Here is a 15094-nt window from a genome sequence, read left to right as displayed (position 1 = left end):
CAGTGGAAATGTTTGTGAAGGAAGTACCATTTTGGTTTATCCAATTGGTATGAAACCTTTTGCAGCATCTTCATATGGCCAAGCCTTGCCAAAGTTCAACTCAAGTGGCTCCTCCATTTGAGAGCATCATCATGATCTTCATTCTGGACCAGATTACTTAGTTGTAAAGCAACTATATTAATTAGTGGTCCAATTCTTCTCGAAATTACCAGGATGTAAGTTCTTCTTTACCTCAATCTACCAGACAACTCCATTGACCTCAATCAAGTCTCTGTTGAGCAGCAGTACACGATCAAGTTTACTGCAGTAAACTTCAGGTGTTAACTGCCTTTTAACCGTGTCACTTTTAACCAATCTACCACCACAATTACAGCCTACTTTGGAAGGACTATCTGCTAGACAACATTTAGGGTGCTGTTGAGCATTGCATGCCCTCATTCACATGGTGACAATGACAATGGCGTGCCTATGCACGCGCTCTGTGCGCAGTGGCCGCGTCCAAGGCGTCGTTTCTGCTTCGTCCGCTTCCCCCTCGTCGTCTTAGCGCGCGTGAGCATGTCCATTATCTTCCTCTCGTCGTCGCCGATCACCTGGACCCCTCTCCCCCTTCATCCGCTTCTTCACCGACGCATGCCGCCGCGCGTCCACGAGCACATAGTGCCGACCGAGCTTTAATGGTGCTCGGCTTCTTCCTTTGCTTCCCCCTTGGCCTCCTCTGCCCCGTGAGACCTCCACTTGACCTCCCTCGTCTCCTACCCGCGAGCTCGCGAGCAAGGGCACGCGTCCGCGGCGCCGGACACGCGTCCGCGGTGGTGCCAGCTCGGCCTCCTCGCCCGCGGCTATATATAGCCATCCCCGCGGCCTCCTGGGCACCTCATCATCGTCGCCTCACTCCCAGCTTCCTCCTCGTCCACTCGCTCGAGCTCCAGAGCCCCTCCCCACCTCTCTCTGCCGCCATGGCCGCCGCAGTGCTCCACTTAAATCTGGCCGACCCGAGCCTCCCCTCCACCTCTACTTCTCACTAGTAGGCCACCCAGACCCCGGAGACCTTTCCCCAACCCTCCATTTGTCGCCGGAGTGCCCGTGGCCGTGTGTCCAAGTTCGTCCGAAGCCACCGTCCGTCGGCGCCCGTGTTGCCCTCGCCCTGGTCCACCCCGCCGTCCGTGGATGGGCCCTAGAGATGCACCGGAGTCCGCCGAGCTCATCCATGGGCGGAGCGTCGCCGGAGGTGCCCTGTAGCCCTAGCCCTGGCGGCCGTCGCCGGAGCGCTCGGCCTCCTCTGTTCTGCGGGCGCGCGTCGGGGGAGATAGGAGGAGGAAGAAGGAGCCAGGAGGAGAGGGAGTGGATAAGGCGAGACCCACCCGTCAGTCGCTCAGCGCCAAGGGCCCCCACTGCCACGCTGGATAAGTGGAAGCATACTTCCCAGAAGTACGTTTTCGACTTCAGAAAGCGTATTCTTCTCCTTCTTCGGTCCAGAATGCGCTCTCCTCTCTGGAAAGCGAATTTCTGAGAAAGGCGCCTCCTATTTTTTTGTCCAGGCCCTTTTTGAAAATATTTTCATTAAGAAAGGTCCCTGGCAGAAAACACTTCATATCTTTTTAAGCACAACTCCAAATGAGGTGAATCCAAAGCCCACTTCTTCGTCTTGTCGAGCCCGTTCTGTTGGTTTCATTTTCACTTTGGTTTGACACTGTGAAAATGACCTTCTTGCCCTTGCACATAAACAGCCCCTCCGAGAGAGAACTATTTCCGGCAAATCTTTCCGCGGCTTCACCGCACTTCTTCACGGTGCCTTCTTCACCCCCAGGCAAGCCACAATACCCACTTGCATGATAGTCATGCAGTAGCTATGGTTTTCAACTTGAATATTTATTAAATGATTGCTTGTTTAAAATATGGTTATCGTTGTTTCGGTAATGCTTCTAGGATTGTGCTTACTTGTTTGCTATGTTGTTATGCACCTGGTTATTATGCCCTGCTAGTTGCTAGTATTACTTTCATATTGCCATGCTTGATAGTAGTACATGTTGGGTTGGTCATGCTCTTTTGGTGCATGACTAACGTCGGTTACCGAGTACTGTTAATCGGCATTGTTCCATTGCTGTTAGTTGGTTAAGTGTTACTGGGTAATATTATTGATGAGTTCTTGCATGTTATTTATGGTTGATGATAATGGTCATGTTATGTTATACTATGAGTAGTGTTGCAATTGTAATATTTATGCTCGTCATTATGCCATGTTCAGTTGGAGATTATTTCATAGTTGATGCGGTGGATAGTTATGTTGCATCCCGTGATTATGTTGATATCATGCTCATGCATTGTAATTGCATCATATTATTTTATCATGGCTTAGCATTTTGCATTCAAGTTTAACCGTATTTAATCGAACTTGAACAACTGTTGGCTGAGTCATGGTGCCGCCAAATCGAAACTGACCAGTGCAACCACGCTTACCTTATAGGTCAGGTCCTAACTGGGTCTATTGCCATGCATCTCGCCTGTGCCTCCCACGAGGGAAGGCTATGGGCGTGCTTACCCTGATCAGGTAAGCGGACATAACCTTGTGTGCCTGTTGTTTTTATTTTTATGGATCCGGTCCCCGTGAGGGACGTTTGACCATGACGGTGGTCGGGGTGTCTTTGGTAGACACGGGGCCACCCAGGACTAGCCCAGTTGGGAGTGGGTCGGAATGCCCGAGAGAGTTTCATGACAATCGATCGGTTTTGTCGGAACGCCGTTGGTCCACCCGAATGGGAGTGCGAGGCCATGGGTTCCATGGTGTGGGTAAAGTGTGCTACCTTTGTAGAGTGTATATTAAACCTATCGATAGCCGAGCCCGCGGATAAGGGCCCAGTTTGTGTCGGTCCCCCGTGAGTCAACAATATTAATAATAACTTGATTAATGACAACCCCGATGAGGAGTTAAGTTGGTTGTGATCGCCGGAATGATCACTGTTTGAGACCAAGTGTTGGTCATGGTTGTGATCGCCGGAATGATCACCGTTTGAGACCAAGTGTTGGTCATGGTTGTGATCACCGGAATGATCATCGTGGTATCGAGGATACCGAGTTGTTGGATGTTCGTGATGTTGTGCGAGAATCATGGGTAAAGATCAAGCTCCTTGTGGTCATTTAACGATTACTACGGTATTGTTTATACCAAGCTTGATTTGATCCTGAGATGATCGTGTGATGTCCGAGGTTGGTAAGTGCTGCGTGTGATGGTTGCGAGATAACCCGAGCAGAATAATTGGTGCATGTAGTGTTATCATGTTGCATGTTAGTATCGACAGATTCATATGTTTATTCTATGCTCATATTGTTTTATCGGTATCATGTTCGTGTTCCCTTTGGATTCTTAGTGGCTATTATGGTTATTTTCATGATGGTAGCTAGTATTATTTTGGGAGTATTACTTTGGATGTCATGTTGTTCATGCCATGTTTTTCTGATGATCTCATATTGATCCCTGATTAACTTGTAATTGCCATGCTGTTGTTTGTCTTGAATGCTTCTGGTTAATTGTGACCTTGCAAGTACATTCAATGTACTGACCTGGCGTGTCATGCCAGCTTGCAGGTCATGCCTGGATTGCTTGCCTGTTTGGTGTTGTTCCTATGTTCGCGAGCTAGGATAAGCGTTCCAGCCAGAGTCCTACGGAGTGGAGTTCACCACCGTCGTCGTTGTCCCGCTGCTAGAGTTATTCCGCTGCTTCGAGTTCTTCTGCTGCTTGCATAGAGCAACTGAGGATGGCGTAGTGTCGCCGTGCCGATGTTATTCATTGTAATATCGGAGACCTTGTAATCATATTCGTGTAATAATAGAAAGCTGGTTTGTTCTATGCTAAGCAGTGCCATATTTCAGAAGACTTCTCCTCGATCTCTGGGCTGGAATACGGGGCGTTCCGGTTTTCTCTGAGCCGGGGTGCCACAATACATATGTATTCTAAACATTCTATTTGAACCACCTGTTATACTTTGATCACCCCATGGTCTTTTCTTCTCAGTCTCACTCTCAAATCTAGCTTTATGCACTTCAGTGACTTTAAAAATTGAGGAACATAATCTTCCTCGACCTTTTCTTATCTAGAATCTGCTCAGGCTATTACCTTTCTCTGTAACAATGATGTATATCTTGGGCTTTGGGGGAATAGAAAAGCTCTCCACTTGAATCAAATAAATTATGGCGTGAGCAGTGGCACAGTAAGGGTTCTCTCCTGCATAAGTTCTTTTGAGTGATCAAGTCAGAAGTGATTATTTTGTTATCTCACAACTGATGATTGCTGATTTCCAAATTCTTTTTGATGTAACCGCTTACCAGTAAGGTTCCTGTGCGTTGTGATGGTGTAAATGTTGTTGTGATCTTCAAAATGAGAAGGAAAATTAGTCTAATCTCCATTATGCCTTCTTCTACAACTGATAGATTTAGAGTTGTGAAACTTGGAGCAGAAGAAGAAATTTTCTTTTTTTCTTACCTTCTCCGCTATAAAGAGTGCACACAACTATTTCGTTTTAGTCCTTTCCACCATGTTTCTATGGTTTTCTTGGAGCAGAGGAAGAAAACAATTGTATAGTTGGCCCCTAACATATTTTAATAAAGAAAAAGAAAGTCAGTGGAAGCCTTTCCCACTGTCATTGGCCCTAAAAAAAGCTTGCTCCTGCTGATATAGATTATCAACTTCTGCCATTATACAGTATTGAGTTTTGGGAGTTATCATAATATATCCCTGCAAGAATATTCAGGTGCGTGTAGGATTAGTATGTCAATTTCAGTAGGAATAACAAATTTACATGGACAATACCTTCAAACCTGAAGGGCCATGATCTAAATTCACTCCTTATTCGTTCATGCCCCTGTAATGTTATGTAAAATTAGCTTCATAATACATTAATGGACGTGGTAAATAAATATTAATAAATGACGGAATACAAGTTCAAGAAAGGAAAACAACATACTTCGAACGAATTCTATTTTTAAGTGTCTTTTTTATATGACCATTCCTTGGAGGAGATTTGTGATGTCATATATGTGTCGATTTTGACCTTGATTGGGGTTATAATTTGTCGAACAAAGTGTGTGCACTGTACATACATGAAGCTTGGGCACACACTTATAAATGTCCCAGAAAAAATACGAATAAATTTGAAGCTAAATTTTCATAAATGTCCTACAAGAATCAAGAGCTAACAATATATGAAGTATTAACCCTGAAGAATCACACCTTTGGCCTACACAAAAGGTATGTAAAAAAATCGAACAACAAACTTCAGTTCGATCTATTTCTAGGAAGAGGTGTCGGAGTCAAGTGTAAGAGGTCTACTCTCATGTTTGTCTTTGTTACAAAATTATGAGCAATTCTCATGGAAAAATTATTTGTAGCATGCCTCTCAATGTTCTTTTAATCTTTTTGCTGGAGAAGAAATTATATTTGTTACTAGAAGACACCAGGTAGCATTTCAGGTCATCAGATAATCGTCTGACCAACTTCCTCCTTCCCACTTCTTCACTGAGTGCCTGTAGTTGCTAGAAAAATGAGATCTCTGTGTCACACAACAGCCTGCAGCTGTCGATGAGAACGATGGTTCCTTTATGAACAGAATTGCTGTCTGTCTGCAAGTTTCGCCCGGAGGACCTCAAGAAATCTAAAAAACGCCAAGACCGGAAGATCAACAATTCCTATATCAGCTTCTTCCTTGTCATCTCGTCCAATGTAATCTGATCCACCAAGCTTTAGAAGCTCATAAGTATCAGCCAGATCACTCAAACCTGTTTTAGACAAATTCAGCAGTTAATTCCATTGAAGTTCAGATACATTAGACATTTTCTTCTCAACAATGGGATACAATAGACATATACGTTAGATGCATCATTAGTATCTGCATAAATTGGTAACACAAAGTATCACTTGTTATGACTGAAAAATGATCATGCTGCTCATACCAGATAGTTTCCCATCGCTTCGATAGACCTCAATAGCATGCAGACCATCAGCTTTCAAATCCTTTATCACAACAACATGATTTTTCAATGCCCATGGATGAGCCAAAATAGCTATGCCTCCAGTTCTACATATTAGCTGCACAACGGATTCCCAACTGGCTCACTGCCACTACAAATGAACAGCAGAAATCCACATCAGTACAAACTAACTACTCTACAGCTGCTGCGAAATGAAGCAAAAAATATGCATGACCATGATTCAAAATGTATACTTACATAGCATAAGCAGGCCCTCCATCGTAAAAGTACCTGCTGAAAGCTTGCCTATGTTACCAATTTATGTAGATACTGTTTTCCTTTTCTTTTTTCGTTGTTTTTTTCTTTTACTGAAAATATACCGTAGAACGATTGTTCTACGGTTCTGGGCTTCAAAAAAAATTTATCAACATATCCAGCTGCAACCATGGCACACGCCACGTGCACCCGCCCTGGAGCCACTCCATTCCCCGCTATATTAGACACATCTTCAAAGTTCAATGGCATGCCGAGGTTCCTAAGTTTCGATAGCATCTCCTTGGCACGTGTATAGCGGCCCTCCCTGATGGTAGATAGAACCTTCTCTAGTTCCTGAGATTTCCCAGGGCCCCAACCGTAGTATGCGAGAATATGAACAGGTTCATCCGCTCCTGATCCATTGCTTTCGGAACAATTAACAACTTTGAGAATTAACCACATCTGTGTGATCATCAAGGCATGTTACAAATTTTAGGGTGGTGAGAAGAGGGTTACCTAGGCGAATAAAGGGCACTTATCTCAACACCTGGGACGATCCTGATGGAAAATTCCTTTGCAGACTCCATCGCCTCCGGGACACCGGCGATGGTGTCATGATCAGTTAGTGCGAGCACCTTCACCTATGCTGGTCACCAGGCAACAGAGTTAGAGTGCGAATGTGCTAGGCATTATCCTTCCGAAAAAAGCACAGCAAGACTAAAAGAAGTGGCGGCGGAGGTGTTTAGGAGTGCACGAGGATGAGCTCGGACATGGCATCGGCTATTACGGAACTGAAGAACATTGGAGCCAGTTGTTTTGTCGAGCACGTCGCGAACGTCTATGTAGTTGGTGACAGGCAGGAAGAAAGGCTTACTCCATTGCGGTGCGCGTGCTCCACGAGTGCCGCGGGCAAGAGCGAGCCGTCGCTGCCGCCGAGTGCGCATGCAGCTCCACCGCCACGCGCGGCCGCCGCCTCCCAGCCGGCAACAGGTGCCCGCAGTCCGCCTCCTCCTCGTCGCCCGCCTCTGCCGCGGCGGGCCTAGCAGAGCACGGACCTTTGCACAGCCAGCTCCTCCTCGCTCAACACCCTCCGCCGCTTCTTCTTGTTCCTCGCATGCGCCTTCTTCTGCTGCTCCCGATCGTCTGCGTCCGGTGGCGCGGCATTGACCGCTCCAGAGGCGGCCATGACCATCTCCTCCTCCTCGGTCGTAGCGGCCGGGCGTGTCGTCGACATGTGCCCCGTCATCTCCTGTTCCGATGGCAAAATTTGCTCGCTTCCAGGGATCCTCGCCGAGATGGGGAACCACGGACAAACATGGCAATTTGAACAGAGAGGAGATGGAGGTATCAGTTGTATATACGGAAAGATTGCAGTCTGATTGGTGATATGATTACTGTTGTATATGGAATAAATGTTATGTTCATAAGGAAAAGAAAATCTGGACAGGGATGGTTCCTTTTTTTGTCTATGGGATGTGGGAGATAGCGTTCAGAAAATTGGATTGCCTGGCGACTTCCTTCTTTCAATAAAACCGGTGGGGTTGGCGACGTATCTTTTTCTAATGAAAACCGGGGGAGGTATAGAGAAAATCGGTGGGTGGGGGGATCGAGGGGATCAGTGGGAGGGGGGTCGAAGGGTACGAACGAACGAAACCAAGTACAGACTCCTTAATAAGATTTGTTTGTCATACTTTACTTGTTAATTTTCTTAAAATCCTTTATTTGTTTCCTGAAAATCTATTATTTGTTTCCTAAAGGAAATTGCATTAATGAGAGAGATCAGTTGATTTGGATAAGTTAGGAAAGTTAGATCGGTGATATTTTGTATGTTTGGAAAGTGCTGATTTTTTTAAATAAAATAGTAGAGTAAAAATATAAACCAATGGATAAGAAAACCCGTGGGAGGTGGGAGAAAATAAAACCGAACAAAAATAAAACCGGAGTATCAGGCTACCAACTGCTTCATTAGAAGTAGAGGAAAGATTGTAGTCTGATTGGTGATATGATTACTGTTGTATATGGAATAAATGTTATGTTCATAAGGAAAAGAAAATCTGGACAGGGATGGTTTCCTTTTTTGTCTATGGGACGTGGGAGATAGCATTCAGAAAATTGGGTTGCCTGGCGACTTCCTTCTTTCAATAAAACCGGTGGGGTTGGCGACGTATCTTTTTCTAATGAAAACCGGTGGAGGTATAGAGAAAATCGGTGGGTGGGGGATCAAGGGGATCAGCGGGAGGGGGGGTCGAAGGATACGAACGAACGAAACCAAGTACGGACTCCTTAATAAGATTTGTTTGTCATGGTTTACTTGTTAATTTTCTTAAAATCCTTTATTTGTTTCCTGGAAATCTATTATTTGTTTCCTAAAGCAAATTGCATTAATGAGAGAGATCAGTTGATTTGGATAAGTTAGGAAAGTTAGATCGTTGATCTTTTGTATGTTTGGAAAGTGCTGATTTTTACTACTGTAAGCTGTGGAGTACGCATTTATATTGCTGCAAATGCAATATATGATTTATGCAGCAGAGAGGATGCCGCAAGGGGAGAGGAATGGTGCAGTGAGATTGAGGAAGACAGAACACATCGGGACCCGGGAACTCGAGAAGAGGCTCAATCGATCTCGACAAGAAGTGATCTCCCCTTGGTGACAGTACTAGATGGCCTCTCTAGGCTCCTGTCATAGACCTTGGTATGTGTATATATTTCATTTCTTCAACGGTTTATTGATGCACGAGTAAGCTTGCAAAGCGACCTGGGTATGTGGATAGTTTTCACTTCTTCAACGGTTCATTGATGCAGGAGTAAGCTTGCGACCTAGGTATGTGGATAGATTTCACTTCTTCAATGGTTCATTGATGCACGAGTAAGCTTGCAACCTGGGTATGTGGATAGATTTCACTTCTTCAACGGTTCATTGATGCACGAGTAAGCTTGCAAAGCGGCATCCTGCTTATCTAGCTTTCTGTCCACTGCTGTCCATGCAACTGGTAATGACTGTGCAAGAGCCAAGCTTTAATTTTTTTATACATCCGGCCTCTAATCCCTGGCTATTAATTATATATTTAAGCAAACACAAGATGACGAGACATCATTTAATTTTAAGAGAATCAATAAATTATTGAAACTGAAATGGTCATATATATGATGGTTTGATCTGTCGGCCTTTTATATTTTTTTTCAGAAGCATAAAAGATATAAGAATCTCATCTCCTTCTGGCGGAACGGCAGAGGGCTTGGCTGCTACCAGGGTGATCCAAAGGGTGTATCTAGGTAGCATGTTTGTGGCCTCTTGCACTAACATGATTAATGGTAGCTTCTATTCCATGACATGATTTTTGCAGCTGTAACAATATGTTTCATGCAAGAGGACATAAATTTGCATCCTATTTTTCTGTCCAGTTAGTTCCAAATTACAAATGTTTGTGCTATCACTGACAATTTGGTGGAAAAAGATGAGTCGTATATACACCCAGTGTAAGCTTTCACATCAGCCGTTGCTCTTGATTGTCTTTGCAAGTCCATAGATATAATTTCTTATGATTTTCCTTTACTCATAGTAAGTACTGAATATTTTGTGCTTCAACCCTTTAGGTGTTAATTTCTATGATGTGGCTAGCAAAGTTGGCAACAGGTACAGTATAACGATCATGATCTGCAGAGGGATATCACCTAGGTGCATAAATCATAATCATTCTGTTTTTATTTGGCAAGCTGGAGCTACCTGGAACTTTCAATTTTGGTGCCAAGATGGATGGATTCAACTGGGTGACCCACAGTCAGGTATTGTTGTTCAGTTATCCTGAGGATAATGTGGATATGTTCTATTTGAGATCAAGCTTGGTATTGCTAGAAAATATATATGTGATGTGCACTGAGATTTCAACTATATAATATCAGTGATAAAACACGCCGTTTCCCTTGCTATTCATGATCACTTGAACTAGCTTACCGTTTAATAATATTTCTATCTTGCACCATGAGTGTTGTTCAGTGGCAATATTCGCTCCGCCGAAGGTAATAGCGATGCACCTTTGCTAAGAAGGTTCTTTCCTGTTCGATGCAATGATAAGACGCTGAAACATCATGGTGTCCATGCTAAAGGATAATGATTCACCCCCTGGCTTCTTATTTTTGTATCATCTTGGCAGGGCGTGGCCGCGGCTGCGGCGCGGGCAGCAAGGACGAGCGCCGCAAGGGAGCCGATGGGCGTGGGCGTGAACCGGGGAGAGGAGACCATGGCGGAGGAGATGAGAGAAGGCCACTGTCTTCTTCTCCCCCCTCTCCGACCAGAAACCCCTATCTATCCATCCGACGAGAGAAGACTGCAGGCGGAGGAGAGGAGACACGGGTGAGGTAAGAGGAGCCAAATCCCCATCATGCTCCTCCCCGCGCGCCGCCGACCCACCAGCGGCATTCTTTCTGGTGTGCTAGGTAACCGAATCCACCTACCCCTACCCGTACCTTTTTGGGGGGATTTTGTTGAACTGTTTTGGGGCTTTTGGTTTGGGGCGATGTTGACATTATTGTTCGAGGAAGGGGAATGGCTTCTTGTGCGCTCAGTTTGTTGTTGTCTGCAGGGGAAACAAACAACAAGATGGTGGTGCGGGTCTTCGGGTATGGGTCCCTAATCTGGAACCCCGACTTCGATTTTAACGAGAAGATCCTGAGATTCATCAAGGGCTACAAGAGAACGTTTAATCTCAGTATTCTTGGTTGCGCCTAAATGATTTGAAGCAAATCTGAACCTGTAATTGTAGTTCTTGGTCTGAAGATATCACATCTCAACTTTTCTTTCCCCGCAGCTTGCATTGACCATAGAGGCGCACCACAGAATCCATCCAGGACCTGCACCCCTGAATCCGAAGATGAAGAAATATGCATAAGTTGATTGCATCCATTAATCAAATATCTACAACACATTGTACTGATGTGCTGAAGTTTCGATGATTTCGATTGGTCGCTGACATAACCTCCTATTTCTCCTTTTGTTTATAGGTATTCAACATGAGGAATTTCATACTTTTGGTGTGGTGCTAGCAAATATAGTGACCAAAGATAGTGATGAGAAAGGGTGGAGCTGAGTATACCACACATGGATATGATTATTCCCCGTATGTTCTTTTTGGCAATCCACTTCATCACTGACTCATCTGTGTATGGGTGAGCTAACAAGCATGTATTATGTCTTCCCTCTTTCTTTGTAAGTGAAGGATTTCAGATTGCTACGCATTATCAACTGCTATACTTGTGAAAGAGAAACGTGCTAAACTATAGTACTCCCTCTGTTGCATGATGAGTTTCAACGACTCTTATTTTGGGATGGAGGGAGTAGTAAATTACTTTTGTTTTTTTCTTTGTTTATGTGATAATAATTAAGTTTAAAAATATGTCATCTTTTATTTCACTAATAGGGTAGAGCCAAGGTGGCATAAGTGTGTGGCTACGGATTACATCACGGATTATGTGCTACTTTATTAGTTGAAGTCTCTTTGTTCGGTTAGTTCTCTAAAACAGAACCATTTCTCCTTGTGTATATGTTTCTTGGCAACATTTGGTGTAATACTAATCTTCCAGAGATTATTGTAAGAAATAACTATATTTAGTATCTTTATCTCATCAATGGGCTAATTCTATAAAAAGAACTAATAAGGAGATTTCTTAGCAATACTGTATATGTTTGGAGCAATGAGGTCATTTTATCCTATGTTACTTTCTTTCTCTTGCATTTCCTAATTTTGTTTTCCACTCCATTTTTTCAGGTTCCAAAGTTTGGCCACAACTAGCTTGATTCGGAGACATTTTTGCCAGTAACTAGCTTTGTTACTTGTTATACTTCTGTCAGCATTAAGGTAAACAACTATCTACCACATTGTTTAATCCGTGGTTTACCCGGTGCCAAGTGTACTATATTGCTAGATTTAACTTTAACCTATGTGTTGCTCCGTATGTATCTCGGCATAAATGGTTCATCATACTAGGATGCAATGTAGTGATCTTACTTCTGCTGCTTCTTGGTGAATATAAATTATATTGCGTTTTCATGGAAGCAGGAGCCCCGTAGTTGTGTAGCGGGTCGCGGGAGAGGCAGCCGGTGAGTGCGAGCTGGACAGGAAAGTGATGCCTGCGATGGCGAACCATGCCGGCGGGCAGGGCAGGGTCGACGCTCTAAATGTACTGCCTGACAACTTGTCTTAGTCTTAATAAAAGTGCATATCTACAGCATCCTTTCATTTATTTGGCATATCCTACTTTAAAAAATATCCTTGACTCGCATCGATTTCAAATAACTGAAGTATCTTCTCTGCTCATGTTTCCACATAAAGCCCAATCATGTATATGTACTGATGGCAGCATGCATTCCAAGTTAGAGAGGTTCCAATGCTTTCCTTTTTTCACATCCGTGCTTATCTTCTTGTATTTAGCAACGAGATCAATAGTAGCACTTGGCCAGAATATGAATTTTTAGTGCTTCTGAATTTCAATGACAAGCGGTACTGAATTTTAACTAAGTGCTTCTGACATGTCAATGACAAGTGGTGCTGAATTCTAACTAAGTGCTTCTGAAATTTCTTGTGATGAATGGGTTTTCTGAGTGTAAGGCCCCGTTCGGTGTCCATCCGCTCCACTGCTCCGCTCCGGAGCGGACGGAGCTGCAGTGAAAAGTCTTGGAGCGGGCGAAATGATGCTCCACAGATCCACGGATTTCAACGAGCCGGCGCATTGCCGAATGGGGCCTAAATATTGATGATTTGGTACAACATACAGGACTGCTATTTTTTGATGTGTTAAGGACTGCTAAGTCTGAAGTTTAATGTATCAAATTCGGTAGTACTGAATATATAAACGTTGTTTGTACTCTTTAATGACTCGAACACAAATTGTTGTTTGTATGTCTAATGGCCGAGTCTCTCCTTTATGTTCTGTTGCGCTGAATGCCTGAGCGTCAAGTGTTGGGCAGTTTTCATGTCAAAAAGAAAAGTGGGGGTTGTTTTCACTTGCGCCAATGTTTGGATGGCTGAACTGGGCGCATGTTGCTGTGAATGCAGTCACTGGATCCCAGTCCCGCCTGCCCTGGCTTCCATCGTACGCCTGGGAGCCGGACCAAGAACGTGTGTAAGCCGGTCTATGAAAAGTGGTAAACAGCGAGACCATAGAGTACCAGCATGATGGGTCCATCAATAAATGATGACTGTTCCATGTCAGAAACACTGTACATAAAGCGCCCACCCTATATCAATACGGCTCATTATACCCTTTGATGGCAAATCCCTATGAGGACCGAAGATGCAGATAATATGACTATATAGTAGTATGACCTATATTGAATTTTCGAAACTTCTTAGTGCATATTGTTTTGTCTCAATTTCCATAAATTCAATGTGCAAGTTGCATTATTATTGTCCGATCTAAATTACATCTAAGACTTGAACAGTGAGTGATGCCTCCTTTAATGAGTGAATTATATGGGGCGTGCTACGCGTCCGCCGGCTGATCTTTTTAACAGATCAGCCGGGTCGCTAGCCAAAATGATGTGTTGCATGGAGCGGCTGAATGCGTCTTCACCATTGCAACATAGACTTTGTTGCAAAATTATTTTATTTTCGCAACACGAGTCTTGTTGCAGCAGCTGTTTTGTCGCAATTTTTTCTTTTTTACCTGAGTTTGTTTTGCAATTTTTGCAACTAAGGTCTTGTTGCAGAAAAATTTCTGCAACAGAGATTTTGTTGCGAAACATAAACCGTCATAGTCCATTGCAACACCGCGTCTATTTCAGAAATATAGCACTTGTTGCAGAAGCGTGTTCGATGAAGGATGGTATGCTCGCCCTCAATTGGACACGTGTCACACAGGGAAGGTGGCGGACACAGCCACTGCGATCCGCTGGGTGATGGTAAGCATTTCCCAAATTATATAGTGTAGTTGCATCTTCTATTCTGTTTGAGCATGTAGGTGTGTGCTTCCTCGCTTTTACCTTGTAAGTTGTCCTCACTTTGTTGTTTTTGTTTAGGTTTGGATTTTTTTCTTCAACCCGCAAGGCCCGTCCAGTTGTGAGCTATGATGAATTTGTTAAGCGTTGGAGGAGAACATTGCACATCCGAGCTACGCTGAATGTAGTGAGGCAACCATGAATTGGGTATTTCACATGAGGGAGGGGAGAGGAGAGGAACATTTTCATTTTCTTGCTTTTGATGATAATTTCAATTCATACTTTCTCTACAACACACGAGTGGTATTGGTTGGCTCATGATGAAAGTGGCGCCGGCAAAATCACTAGGCACTGGATGGGGAGGCAATTGTCACCCTTGTCCCTCGGTGCTAGCCTGCCGTGGCGGCTTCACTCGCTTGCTCCTTGAGAATACGAGTTCATAGGGTCGTGAGTTTCTGCGGATTTGTTTTTATCCCTTTTACAGTATTTTTTATCTATCCCTAACATACTGAGTCATTTTGTAGCTTTGGTTTCCCATATATGCCAGCCTAAATATCCCATGGTCAACATATTTGCATGGTTAGTGGACATTGTCCCTTCATTTTGTATTCAGTGATGGATGAAAATTCTGAAATGGCAATTCTGCTGTATTATTCAATTTGACCTAATATTAAGTTTTTTATATTGCCGATAGAAATAAATTTTTTTCACCTGATTTAGGAAGTGCACATAGGTAAGTCAGCATATTCTATAGCTCTTTCAGAGGTGAAAGAACATGCATGTTGCCTTCGAAATTGCTATCTCTGAAGCATACGCACATTGCACTAACAACTAGGCGGAGGTTCAGACATCATAGCTGTTAGTGACCGGTCCATTCGACCATGCGTATAGGGACGGTTTGGGGTGCCAGGATGTCGATGCTCTCAAGTGGGGTGTAGTGGAAGTGGT

General features: G+C 43.9%; 1 long non-coding RNA gene and 1 pseudogene across 1 annotated transcript; one reads left to right on the top strand and one right to left on the bottom strand.

Moving 5' to 3' along the window:
• Positions 1-5590: 5590 nt before the first annotated feature.
• LOC119299132 lies at positions 5591-7462 on the bottom strand (annotated as a pseudogene).
• Positions 7463-9749: 2287 nt separating this feature from the next.
• Positions 9750-10476, top strand: LOC119302101. The gene is made up of 3 exons (XR_005147336.1): positions 9750-9850; positions 9931-9999; positions 10368-10476. It is a non-coding gene; the product is annotated as an uncharacterized LOC119302101 (long non-coding RNA).
• Positions 10477-15094: the final 4618 nt, after the last annotated feature.

The sequence above is a fragment of the Triticum dicoccoides genome, chromosome 5A, assembly GCF_002162155.2.
Source record: "Triticum dicoccoides isolate Atlit2015 ecotype Zavitan chromosome 5A, WEW_v2.0, whole genome shotgun sequence".
Taxonomy (NCBI): domain Eukaryota; kingdom Viridiplantae; phylum Streptophyta; class Magnoliopsida; order Poales; family Poaceae; genus Triticum; species Triticum dicoccoides.
The sequence above is the reverse complement of the archived record's forward strand: the minus strand, read 5'-3'. Positions and strand labels throughout refer to the sequence as shown.